Raw genomic sequence first — 13,154 nt, 5'->3', positions numbered from 1 at the left:
GTATAAAATTGGAGGGAAGAAAGAATAGGCATTACTAATTCAATGATGACTTAATTTTTCTAAAGGAAGAAAGTTGTTTTATTTGTAACACTAAACATGGGAGATGTTTCTTAGCAAACTAGTTTGGAAAGGTTATTGGTATGATGTATGTTAGGTTCTCCCATCTTGTGTATTGTTATGGTTTAGATATGAGGTGTCCCCCAAAAGCTGATATGTGAGTCAACGCAAGAAAGTTTAGAGACGATACAATTGGATTATGAATCTTAACCTAATCAATGCATTAATCCCCTGATAGAGATTAACTGGGTGGTAGGAAGTTAGGGTGTGGATGGAGGAGGTGGGTCATTGGGGGCATGCCTTTGGGGCACATATGTGGTCTATGGTGAGGGAGTCTCAGTCTCTCTCTCTCTCTCTCTCTCATTCCCCCCCCCCACACACACACACCTTCCTGGTGCAATTTTCTGAGCTGCTTTGCTCTGTCACACCCTTCTACCATGATGTTCTGCCTCACCTCAGGCCCTGAGGATTGGAATCTGCCATCTATGCCCTGAGACCTCTGAAATCCTAGTGGCAAATAAACTTTTACTCCTCTAAAGTTGTTCTTGTCAGGTCTTGTGGTCATAGCAGTGAAAAAACTGACTAAAACACATATGAAACTGATAAAATCTCTTTTTAAGTTCCTTTACCTTATAGTAGTGGTTGCAGTTTTTTTAAAAATACTACATTGTTTCATGTCTTTTAAAAAATGTTTAAAATATGGCCCACATATAAACATTGCAAGTGGCTAAGAACAAAGAAACATGAAAATATTACAACTTTAAAGAATTCTTCATGTCACAGTGTTTTACTTTGATGATGTGCCTTTGATTTAATTCGGGACATTTTTAGAAGGATACTTTGTGTTTGTAATAATTTTTGAGGAGCTTGGAAATAAATTCTGCTTAATTCATCATTTTCTATGATGGCAAGAAAAAATGGGTTGGTTTCTTATTGTTGAGTTGTGACAGCTTATAATATACTCTAGATAACTAGATCTTCATTAGATATATGATTTGCAAGTATTTTCTGTGGGTTGTCTTTTACTTTCTTGACAGTGTTTTTTGAAATGCAAAACAAATTTTTGTAATTTTGATGAAATCCAAGTCATCTATTTTAGTTCTTTGTGCTTTTGGTGTCATATCTAAGGAATCATTGCCACACTCAAAATCACGGGGACCCACATTTCAGCTAAGAGTTTTGTAGTTTTAGGTCTTACATTTAAATCTTTGATGTATTTTGAGTTAGTTTTTGTATGGTATGAGGTAGGGATCCAAATTCATTCTGTTGTCTTGTATATCCATTTGTCCCACCACAATTTGTTGAAGAGGTTATTCTTTCCCCATTTAATGGTTAGGACACCCTTGTCAAAAATGAATTGACCAGAAATGTGAGAGTTTATTTCTGGAATTTAAAACTTCTTCTATTGATATATGTTTATCATTATTCCGGTTTCACTCTGTCTTATAGTAACTTTCAAAATTGGGTAGTGCAACTGAGTACCGTGGCACACCTATAATCTCAGCAGCTCAGGAGGCTGAGGCAGGGGGATTGGAAGTTGTTAAGTGCCCCTGGGTTCAATCCCTGCTACCAAAAAAATACACACACACACACACACACAGACACATATATATAGTAGGGGGCAGTATACCACATAAATTATAGGATCAGCATGAAATTTTCTGGGGAACGAAAAGCAGCTGAAATAATATAAATTGTATCAGCTCTTGTAGACCAATTTGGAGGCACTATCCTCTTACTATTAGCTTCCAATTAATGAGCATGGGAATATCTTCCTATATCTTTGGGTCTTTAAGATTTTCTCTTGATGTTTTGTAGTTATTTATGTTTTCAGTTTGCACTTTTTTGGCTAAATTTTGCCTGCAATATTTTATTGTTCTTTATACAAATTCAATTTTTATTATAAACAGAATTATTTCATTTTTTGGATTGTTTATTGTCATTGTACATGAATATTATTGAATTTTGTACATCAATCTTGCATCCTGTAGCCTTGCTGAACTTGTATGTTGAATCCAACAACATATACATTTTTATTTGTTAGTGTATTCATTTATTTAGGGGAAGGCTTCTGTCTTCCCTAGAATTTTATAAAGTATGTGGTTTTCTATTTCCTTGTTGATCTTTTTTGTTTTCTAATTGTTATATCAGTAACAAAAGTGAGGCATCAGATTCTTCAAATATTATTGTTGAGTTGTCTATTTCTTCTTAATTCTGTCAGAATTTGCTTCATGTGTTTTGGGGACTCTTATTTAATATTAGGATAGCCATCCAACTTTATTTAGGCTATTATTTGTATCATAAATATCTTTCCATCCTCTTATATTGAAACTATTTATGTCTTGAAATCTGAAGAAAGTGTTTGTGTGTTTGTTTGGTTCGTTGGTAGGGTTTTTTTTGTTTGTTTGTATGTTTTTTGTTTTTGGTACAGGGAATTGATCTCAGGAGCACTCAACCACTGAGCCACATCCCAGCCCTATTTTGTATTTTATTTAGAAACAGGGTCTCACTGAGTTGTTTAGGGCCTTGCTTTTGCTGAGGCTGGCTTTGAACTCATGATCTTCCTGCCTCAGCCTCCTGAGCTGCTGGGATTACAGGCATGGCTTAAAGTGTGTTTTTCATAGACAGTATGTTCTTGGTTCATTTTTAAAAATCCATTCTGCCAATCTTTAATTTTTTATTGAAGTGTTTGATTCATTCATATTTTATATAATTCCTGATAAGGTAGGGTTTATATCTACTATTTTGTTGCTTGTTTTCTATGTGTCTTATGTCTTTTTTGTGCTTCTAGTCTTCCATTACTATATGCTTTTGTGTTAAACAGATATTTTTCGTGTACCTATTTATTTTTTATTATCTATCTATCAATCTATGTATCTATGTATCTATCTCTCTATCAATCATCTATCTATCTATCTATGTATCTATCTATCAATCATTTATCTATCTATTCTAGCAGTGCCAGGAATTGAACCCAGGAACTTGTGCATGCTAGGAAAGCATTGTACCTCTGAGCTATATTCCAGCTCCTAGTAGACCATTTTAATTACCTTGTCATTTCTTTTACAATAAGTTGTTTTAATTAGAATTAATGGTTATACATAGTAATTGGGCTCATCCTGACAAACTCATACATTCATGGAAATAGATTTCGGTTCATGACCTCCCCTTTTCCCTCCCCTTTCTCCTCCTGCCCTCCCCTCTTCTCCTTCCTCTACGAGATTTCCTTTTGCTCTTTTACCACATGTTTTGCTCTATATTCTTAATGATTGTCCTGAGGATTACAATAACATAATAAGCTAGTTCGGGTTAATATACACTTTAATTTTAAGTTTGCATATTATTAGTTTCAACAACCTATACAACTAAGCTACTATATAATTCCATTCCTTGCCCCTCTTTTGTACTAATATTACATGAACTCACCACTTTATATGATTACCAACATAAGTTTATAGTTATTGCTTTATGTAGTTATCTTTTAAATCAGATTGGAGAAAAGAAATATGATAAACAAGATAGAAATTTATAGTCCTCTCTATTTATTCATGTAGTTACCTTTACTGGTGCTCCTTGTTTCTTTAATGGGTTCAAGTTACTGCCTAGTGTCCTTTCTTTACATCTTGAAGGTCTCTCCTTAGTGTTTCTTACATAGCAGTTTGGCTTGTAATGAATTCTCTTAGCTTTTGATTATCTAGAAATGTCTTTCTCATTAATTATTACTAATAATATTATTATTTAGTTGTACTGGGGACTGACCTCAGGGGTGCTCTACCACTGAACTACACCCCCAGCCCTTTATATTTTTACTTTAAGACAGAGTGTCACTAAGTTGCCTGGGCTGCCCTCCAACTTATGACCCTCCTGCCTTAACCTCTTGAATATGGGATTAAAAGTGTGCACAGCTACTTCATTTTAAAAACATCTTTATTGAGATATAATTCACATGACACATAATTCGCACTTTAAAGTATATAATATAATGGCTTTGAGAATATTTACAGAACTGTGTACTCAACACCACAATAAATTTTAGGATATTATCATTACACTAAAAAGAAACTCTGGTCTTCTTAGCCATCACCCCCCCACCAAATTTCCCATCTACCCATCAACTCATTCCCTAGGCAACCATTAACCTATTTCGTCTGTAGATTGTATATTTATTGATTTAATTTATTTTTGGTAAAAAGAACCAACTATTTGGCTGGGTGTGGTGACACATGCCTGTAATCTCAGCAGCTTGGGAGGCTGAGGCAAGAGGATTGCAAGTTCAAAGCCAGCCTCAGCAACTTAGCGAGACTCTAAGCAACTCAATGAAACCTTGTCTCTAAATAAAATACAAAATAGGGAAATATAGTTCAGTGGTTGAGTGTCCCTGAGTTCAATCCCTGGTACCCAAAAAACAAAAAGAACCAACTTTATATTTCATTGGTTTATTGGTTTTTCTCTATTTCTTTGTCTATTGAGTGTAGTTGTAGTTTATTCTTTTGGTTGATGTTGTTATTCCAGGGACTGAATGTACTACAACTGACTTATCTGTTCAATTGTTGATGGAATTTTGGATTGTTGATATTATGTGCCTAACATTTTAATTGTATTCTTTAATTATTTTTCTACCCAGGAAAACTGAATCACATCCAATGAGTAAAAATTTATTGTTTTCAACATACTCAATAATTTCTGATTTTTGTCTCAGTTACTATAAGGTCAAAATATTAGCACTTTGATAATCAATATTAGTGCTTTCACTTTTCAAGTTTTTGCCCTTTAAAGAACAAGGCAATGAAATATTAAATAACTGCACAAAAGAACTGTCATACCAAGAGTCAAGGCTGCAGAGACTGAACTGTTGGCTGGCAGAGAAAAACCACCAAATGCCCCACTCCTTTCTAATTCCCACCAAAAGCACAGCAAAGAAGTGGACTAAGGAATTGACTCCAAGTAAACTTGACAATGGAAGAAAGGGCATGAGCACCTTAGAGAGTCTGACGTATTTTTAGAAGACTAAAAAATGTTGGACATGTGCATCCTTTAGCTGATGAGCGAAACTCCAGCTTAGCACACGAAAGGAGACTGAAGAGAGTGGGTAGTGGGGGGAAGAGACACAGAGAGAGAGGAAGACAATACAATGGAGAACACCATTAAAAATGATGCTGTGGGCCTGGTGCGGTGGTGCATGCCTGTAATCCCAGCTGCTGGGGAGGCTGAGGTAGGAGGATTATATGTTCAAAGCCAGCCTCAGCAAAAAAGCCAAGGTGCTAAGCAACTCAGTGAGACCCTGTCTCTAAATAAAATATATAAAAGGGCTGGGGATGTGGCTCAGTGATCAAGGACCCCTGAGTTCAATCCCTGGTACCAAAATCAAAAACAAAAAAACAAACAAAATAGATGCTGCAAAAGGATAATACAAAGTTTAATGATACACAAAAATGTTCACAGTATATTGATAATACAGTAAGTCGATTATATAATTTAACATTACATATTATATATTAATACACAACATTAAACTAAAAAGTAGGTTAAAACCAATATATTAATCATGCTTGTATTTTTCATAAGAAAATACATATATCCTTAACTGGGAGACCATATACCAAAATGTTAACATTGATACAAACAGTTCACATGTTTTCTCTCGTTGAATGTGTCCCCAGAATTCATGGGTTGAAAACAGTCACCAATGCAACAGTGTTGGGGTGGGGAACACTAAAGGGAGGTGTTATCTCTGCCCTCATAGGGCTCGCAGGAGCCAGTTCACATTCTTAGACTTTTGCCTTTCTGCTTTCTTCCATGTGATGGATGACACAGCAAGAAGGCCCTTTCCAGAAGCCATACCTTGATATTGGACTTCCTCAGTCTCCAGAACTGTGAGAAATAAGTTTCTGTTCATTATAAACTACCCAGACTCAGGTATTCCATTATAGCAATACAAAGTGGACTATACATGCTCTTATGATAACAATAATAAAAATGACGTTAAATTTTTAGTATCTACAAGAGACTAGATTTTAGAATATTATATATTCCTTCCTGCCTGCCTACCTGCCTGCTTTGCTTGCTTTTTTTTTTTCCACTACTAAGGGTGGAAGCCAGTTAGACAGTAGCTCCACCATTGACTGAGCAATAGCCCCCTGCCCACCTCTGTGGCCCTTTGTGTTTTAGTTTTGGGGGAAGGGATCTCTGCAAGTTGCAGGCTGACCATGAATTTCTGATCTTCTTGCCTCAGCTTCCCAAGTAGTTGGGATTACAGGTGTGTACTACAGTTGTGTGCATCTGTGTTACAGGTGTGTGCATCCAGTTTAGAATATCAGACGTTTCTAAGACTGTGTTCGGGAGGAAACGGCAGCAGTATGGATGCACTGGTGGTTTATATAGCCTATTAAAACTGGTGAAATTGTACAAAATTAGCCATACTCACATATTCATCTATCGATTTTTCTCAATTCACATCATAAGGAAGAGTGTCATCAAGCTACCTACTTGGCAAATAGAACGTGCTGTCTTAACTCACATGGTCTCCATGTTTGAGTATATGTGTTTCTACATCTACATTATCTGTGTTCCTTTTTTCTGACCTTCCAACTTTCCTTTAATCTACTCTCCCCCACAGTGGAGTTAAACATCCTTGAAAATCTCAGTGTCGAAGTTAGTGGCCAGTGCCATGGAGCCTCACTAAGTGACACTAGGGAATGGAAGGACTATTTTTTTTCTTTAAGTCATTCTTTTAGACATAAAATAATGCACATAAATAAAAAGTTTTTAATGTATGTATTTGTACACAGAATCTGGTAGAACTGAATTCATTGTGGAATTAATTTAGAGGACATTTTATTTGTGTTACCACCCTAAAAGGAGTCAGGGTAAAAGAACAGACCCTTTGTACTCACTGTCATCCTCAAGGATACAACTAAGAAGATACAAGATTATTATTCCCCTCTCATTCTACTGGTTGGTGTAGCTTGGAATCATGGTAGAATTAAGGGGTTAGGGGCTGAAATGCACCAATGAATTCTGCAATTCTCTTGTCATATAAAAATGACATATTTCCCACCCAAGATGGACTAAGCCCATGTGCTTGACATGGAATACAACTGAAATGACACGGAAGGCATAGAGAAGAACAAGTCCAGACCAATGCTTAGTAATGGAGCGAGGAGTGTGAGCAGGCTAGAGACAGTCTGAACAGTCTCTGGATCACAGAGAATGGAAGACCACAGTGAGAGGGAGACCACCATGGGAGGAGCTTTGACAGAAGTAGTAGTGTGCAAGTTCCCAGAGCTGGAGTAGGAAATGGGCAAAAATAAAGGTGAGTATCCAAGTGAAATCCAAAGTGGTGTCATCCAACACAATAGCCATTAACCACGTGCAGGTGTTGAGACCTGGAAATGTGGGTAGTCTGAACTAAGGCACGCTGTAAATGTCAAATATAAAATACAGATCAGATTTTGAAGATTTCATATGAAAATATCATATATTTTGTTGAAGTGAAAATATTTTTGGATATATTGATTAAATAAAATGTTATTAAATTAATTTCACCTCTTTTATTTTTAAATGTGACTATTAGAAAATTTAAGATTGTCTATGTAGCTTGCATTATATTTCTATCAGATGGCATTGGTCTAGAGGAAAATCTGAGTAAGTTTCCCACACATAATCCACCTCCACCCATCAGGGGTTACCTTTCTGGCAAAAGTAGAATATTCAGACTAAAAATATTTGACAATTTTCCAGGGAGTGACTTTGATTCCTATTACACAGGTTAACGTGTGTATGTATGGGTATGCATGTGTGCTTGTGTATGTGTGTGTGTTTTTTTTGTGTGTGTGTATGTGTATAGTGTTGGGTCTTGTATTTCATACCGGAAAGTGAGGCCTGACAGATTACACATTCCTTCTACCTATACTGAACTTACATCAAGAAGTCTCTTAAAGAGACAGGTCATACCCAAGAAATCTATGACATCTCCCTATTTTAACCTAGTCCTTTAATCCTACATGTATTGGACAACCAAGGATCTTCAGATATTTTAAGGAAATGATTGCACAAAAGAATGGAAATATTGCTAGGTGCAGTGTCACACGTCTGTAAGAAAGCTAAGCACAAGGGTCACAAATTTAAGACTGGCCTGGGTAACTTAATGAGATCCTGTCTCAGCATGTGACTGAGTGGTAGACCACTTGCCTCGCATGCCCCAAAACCTGGGTTTATTCCCCAATATGGCCAATAAATATTAATAAGAAGAAGACACATACAAATAAATAAATTATTGGTTTTGAAAAAATAGAGCTAACTAATTTTTTAAATTTCTCTTCTCATAAAATAAGAATAATCTAAAATCAGAGAAAAGAAAAAGTACCTGGAAATTACAATAAGCCTATTGAAATGAAAAATAATTTGGAAGAGTTGGGATAAAAGGTAATATAAAATAAAAAGGTTCACCTGGAAAGTCAAATATTTCACAAATAAGAACTCCAGAAAAAAAAAAAGAACAGAAAAATAGAGAGGTTATGATGAAATAGCCAAAGAGAATCCCCCAAATTGAAAAATGACACATCTTAAAATCGAAAATACCAATAGAACAAATGTCTACATGCCCGTACTTAGACGCAGCTTTGTGAAATTTTGGAAAACCACAGATAGATAGGAAAACAATCCTGAAAACTTTCCCAGAGAAGCAACAGGTAACTTAGCAAGGAGGGAGGTCCATTTGATGTCACTCTTCTGGTGAAGCAGGACCAGGCAATGGATAGTGATTGGACAGAACAAGGTCCCAGCCAATGGCATAGGGAGCTCAGGGGGAGCCAGGTGGCCCTTCAGAGTGGCCCCACTGAGGCAGAGGGTTGACTGGGCCACTGTAACCTACGATGCATATTGACCAGTCATGGACGTGGGTGCCCTCTGGAAAGCCATGAAATCTTGGTTGAGGTATCTCCCCTCAACCAAAAGCAATCCCTGCAGAGGGGCTCAGCAGAGCCCGTTAGCTACCAGCATTTCTAGAAGTGGGGCACGGAGGACCCTGGTCCTATAAGGGTCAGCACACCACAGATGTGCCACAAGGGACAAGGAAGTTTACCTGTGCACAATTTCCTCAACTTACATGGTGTGAGCAAGATGTACTCTAAAGGTGACGAACCAAGAAGTAGATATTTAAGTCTATTGTTTAAAGTCATAAAGGTTCCCATAGACTAAAAATATAAATTAGGAAGGGGAAAATGAAATGAAATATAATTGAGTTAAATTACTAAATGTTAAAAGTAAGGGAGAGTCTTTCCTGAATGTTTAAAATAGATGACAGAGGAAGAGAGGTATAAATATATTTGAGAATACTGGATACAGGCATCCGAAGAATAAAATCCAGATATTATTTTAAAACATTGATTCTAGTGATTAGGTCTTGAGGAAAGCCTGGAGATGTAGAAAATGTTTATTTTTTTCTTATCCTTTTTGTAACTGTGAAATTTTATTACCGTGTAGAGCAAATGAACCATTTTTATAGTAGTTAAGAATAATAACAAAAATGAAAGTTCACCACATTAGGAACCAAATGGAAAAAAGTATCCCCCAACCCTGCCCCTTTTTTGCAGTACTGGGGATTGAACCCAGGGGGCGCTCTACCAATGAGCTACATCCCCAGTCCTTTTTATTTTGAGACAGGGTCTCCCTTAGTTTGTGAGGCTGGCCTGTGATCCTCCTGCGGCAACTGCCCAAGTCACTGGGATGACAGCCATGTGCCACCACTCCTGGCTAAATTTCTCTTTTTATCTCCTCCCAACAGATAAAATATACAGGTTCCCTCTGGCTTCTCCCGTCTTATTCCTAATCAGAAAGTACTGCCAGGAAAACATAAAATGTCCAGACTTAGAAAGAATCCTACAGGATTTTTTTTTTAAATTTCATTTTTAACTTTTTATTTTTGAACTAAAATTAATTCTTTTAACCTATTTAGTTGTCTAAAATGACCTATCATCTGCTTCTGTACGACCTGCCCTACCGTTTTGAGTAAAATACTATTTTGCACATTCTTGTTTGGGTTTTCTCCCGCCTTAGTTAGCAGAACCTAAAAGAAGAGCAAAGACATAGAGATTGGAGCTGAGCCCTTCCTGCCTCCTGCAGTGGAGGAGCCACCGGGGCTGGGAGTTGGGCCACTCTGTCCAGTCCCAGCTCTGCCCAGCCTATGAGTCCTGAGTGAGCCACTCCAAGGCTCATCTCCTCACCTGTCAAGTGGGAATAAAATAGCAGCACAGGTGGGTTTGTTGGCAGACTGAAATGAGAAGATGACCATGAAGAGCCTAGCGCTGTGCCTGTGGTCACCACTCCATAAAGGTCAGCTGTGTCGGTGCACTTGTTGCTGCCGTTGTCACAGCTGTCCCTGGATTCCTCTGAAAAGCTCAGGGAAATGCCATCTGCAGGCCTCATGAGATATTTCCTCCAGGAGGAGATCAGCATCACAGATAATGTTCCAGAGCCTCGAACAGTCCCCGTGGTTTCAGGGCAGAGGCAAAGAAAACAACATCTGACCCAACTCTAACTACAGTGTGTGTGAATTTGTTTTTTTTTTTTTTGTGTGTGTGTGTGTGTGTGTGTGGTGTTGCCGACCCAGGACCTCCAGCATGCTGGGTAAGTGCTCCACCACTGAATTAAACCCCCAATCCTTCTATTTTATTTTGAGACAGTGTCTCACCAAGTTGCCCAGGCGATCCTCCTGCCTCAGCCTCCTGAGCAAATGGGATTACAAGTGTGCCCCACCACGTCCAGCTCTAACTAACTTAATGATATTGAGAACCCAAGCCCCAGCAAGTTCCCCTGACTTGGGACAGCATGCTGTCTCAGCCCTCTGCTGGTATAGATGGCCTGGTCTCAGGCAAAGTTTGACCATGTCCTGATGTGTTCAGTGTCCAGACAAAAAGATCAACCTGCTTTACCCCAAAAGACGGACAGGAAGACAGCAGCTTAGATCTACATTTTCTGTTGTCAGCCCTCACAGCCCTTAGACTGTAAGATACAAGTTCCAGCATCAGTAGCATTCTGTCATAGTGGTACACATTTCTAGAAATGCAGACTGGAAATTGGCAGGTACAGGGACTGGTAAGTCTAGGCTAAGGCAATGCAGAGCCTGGTCTGCTGCTGAGGTTTCTCAATCTGAATCACACAGCACAGAGGTGACCAGGAGTGTCTATGACAACTGGAGCCACAGTTACACATCTGGCTGAATCTGAGGAGGGGAAACAGTGTCCCAAACTCTCCAGGGACTCCTGGTCTCGTCTGTAGAGCTGTTCTCTTAATACAAGCCATGGGGGTGTGTTGAATATTTCTATGTATATTTATTTTTACCTCTCAGGAAAAAAAAAAGATAAGAAGGAAAAGTTATAATCGTGTTTAATAGATTGCGGAAGAGCCAAATCTCTATTTTGTAAATAAATATGTGTACTGCTTTGTAAACAATTATACATACATAATTTTTTTTTCTTTGTTGCACACTCCAGATTAACAGACAGACTGCATGACCAGAGAGGGGCGGAGATGGCAGAGTCCCCGTGGTCATTCTTCCTGCAGGCAAACTTCCCAGCCGGAGCCAGGGACCTAATGTGTTTCAGCTTCTTGTCCTTGACAACCCCCATTTTCTTTCTCAGTTCTGCTCTTCTGTCTTGTCCCCAGCCCCTCTGACCTAGTCATCCCTACCCATCCTTGGCTCCTCCCACTCAGTTGCTGTCACCACTAGGGAACATTCCACAGCACATTCCCAGATGTTCCTGGGAACCATCACAGCTGTGTATTCTGTATTCGAGCGTTTACACCTCATTCTGGGAAAGTCTCTCTGCACATCTGCCGCACTCACTGACCATGGGCAGAAGTGTCTCCTCTGTCTCTGTTCCTCAGCACCTAGCACCATGGTGACCCAGGGGGTTCTTCATTCCCATCACAGTGCCCTACAGACTACGGACTAAAAATCTCTGCAAAGAAGGATTCCTTTCTGTCTTCTCCAGAGCCCCATTTCTTCGGGAGCAGGAGTTACACTGTGTCCTTCAGGCCTCGGGTTTCCTCTCAAGACAGGGAAGGAAGTTCCCCCGCAGCAACGTGGACCCCTTCCGAACTGCGGTTCCTCCAAGCCTAACCGAGGACTTCCCCCAGCGGCTCCTGCCGGAGGCCAGGTTGAGTGAGCTCCTTCTGCAGAAACTCGATAACATCAGAACAGCGAGGGCTCCAGGCAGCAGACTGTCCTTGTGTGACTGGCAGAGAGGCCTTCAACAGAGGCCCAGTCCTCCTCCAGGCGGGCACGCCGGCATCTCAGGCCATCTGATGCCCCATTACCTTCTCCATCCCTGCACACGGACGGACACCCCCTCCAGTTCCCTGAGCTAATATCACCTGGGTTCAAACCACCTGAGGAGCACCTCAAAGTTGAAACTCCAAAGAGGGAAAGAGACTCTATGGGTCCCATTGAGCCAGGAGTCCTTTCCTGGGCCCCCCAGTCCCTCGCAGGAGGCTAGGGAATTCTCTAACCCACGTGGCTGCCAGGGCCCATTCCTATGGAGGGGCTGGAAAGTTCTGAGACTGGGGGATTGTGGCTGAGCACTCACTGTCAGAAGTGTCCTCTGTAGGAAGTAAAGAAGAAAGCAGAAAAGATATAGAAGCTAAGTTTCTATTTAGTGCCATGTGCTTTAACAGACGTCTTAAAAACAAGAATGTGCAGAGGACTGGGTCTCATCCAACACCCCCTCCCCCATAGTCTTTGTGCCAGCCCCCATGGGAACTCTGAAATGAGTCAGAAAGTAGAAAAGACGCATGTTTACCTTTAAGGAGCCATCATTTGGGATAGTCGCAAAGGAGTCTGCAGTGACCTGCAATAGCATTAGAAAGCCCGGTTCCTTCTCCAAGTCCACTCCATCCACCCCTCAAGGCCAGATTGTGGCCGTCCTCCTCCTCCTCAGTGAGCCTTCACTCATCACATCAGCCTTGGCGTAGTAAGGGACATAGTTGGTGTGGTAAAGAGAACCAGAATCGGAGAGCCATTGCCAGGGACTGGTCCTATCTCCGAGCTAACTAGCTGTGTGACATTGAGGACACCATTGGTCCAGCCTCAATGACCT

This window comes from Marmota marmota, unplaced genomic scaffold (genome assembly GCF_001458135.2).
Source record: "Marmota marmota marmota unplaced genomic scaffold, marMar, whole genome shotgun sequence".
NCBI classification, from domain to species: domain Eukaryota; kingdom Metazoa; phylum Chordata; class Mammalia; order Rodentia; family Sciuridae; genus Marmota; species Marmota marmota.
Note: the sequence above shows the minus strand (reverse complement) of the source record.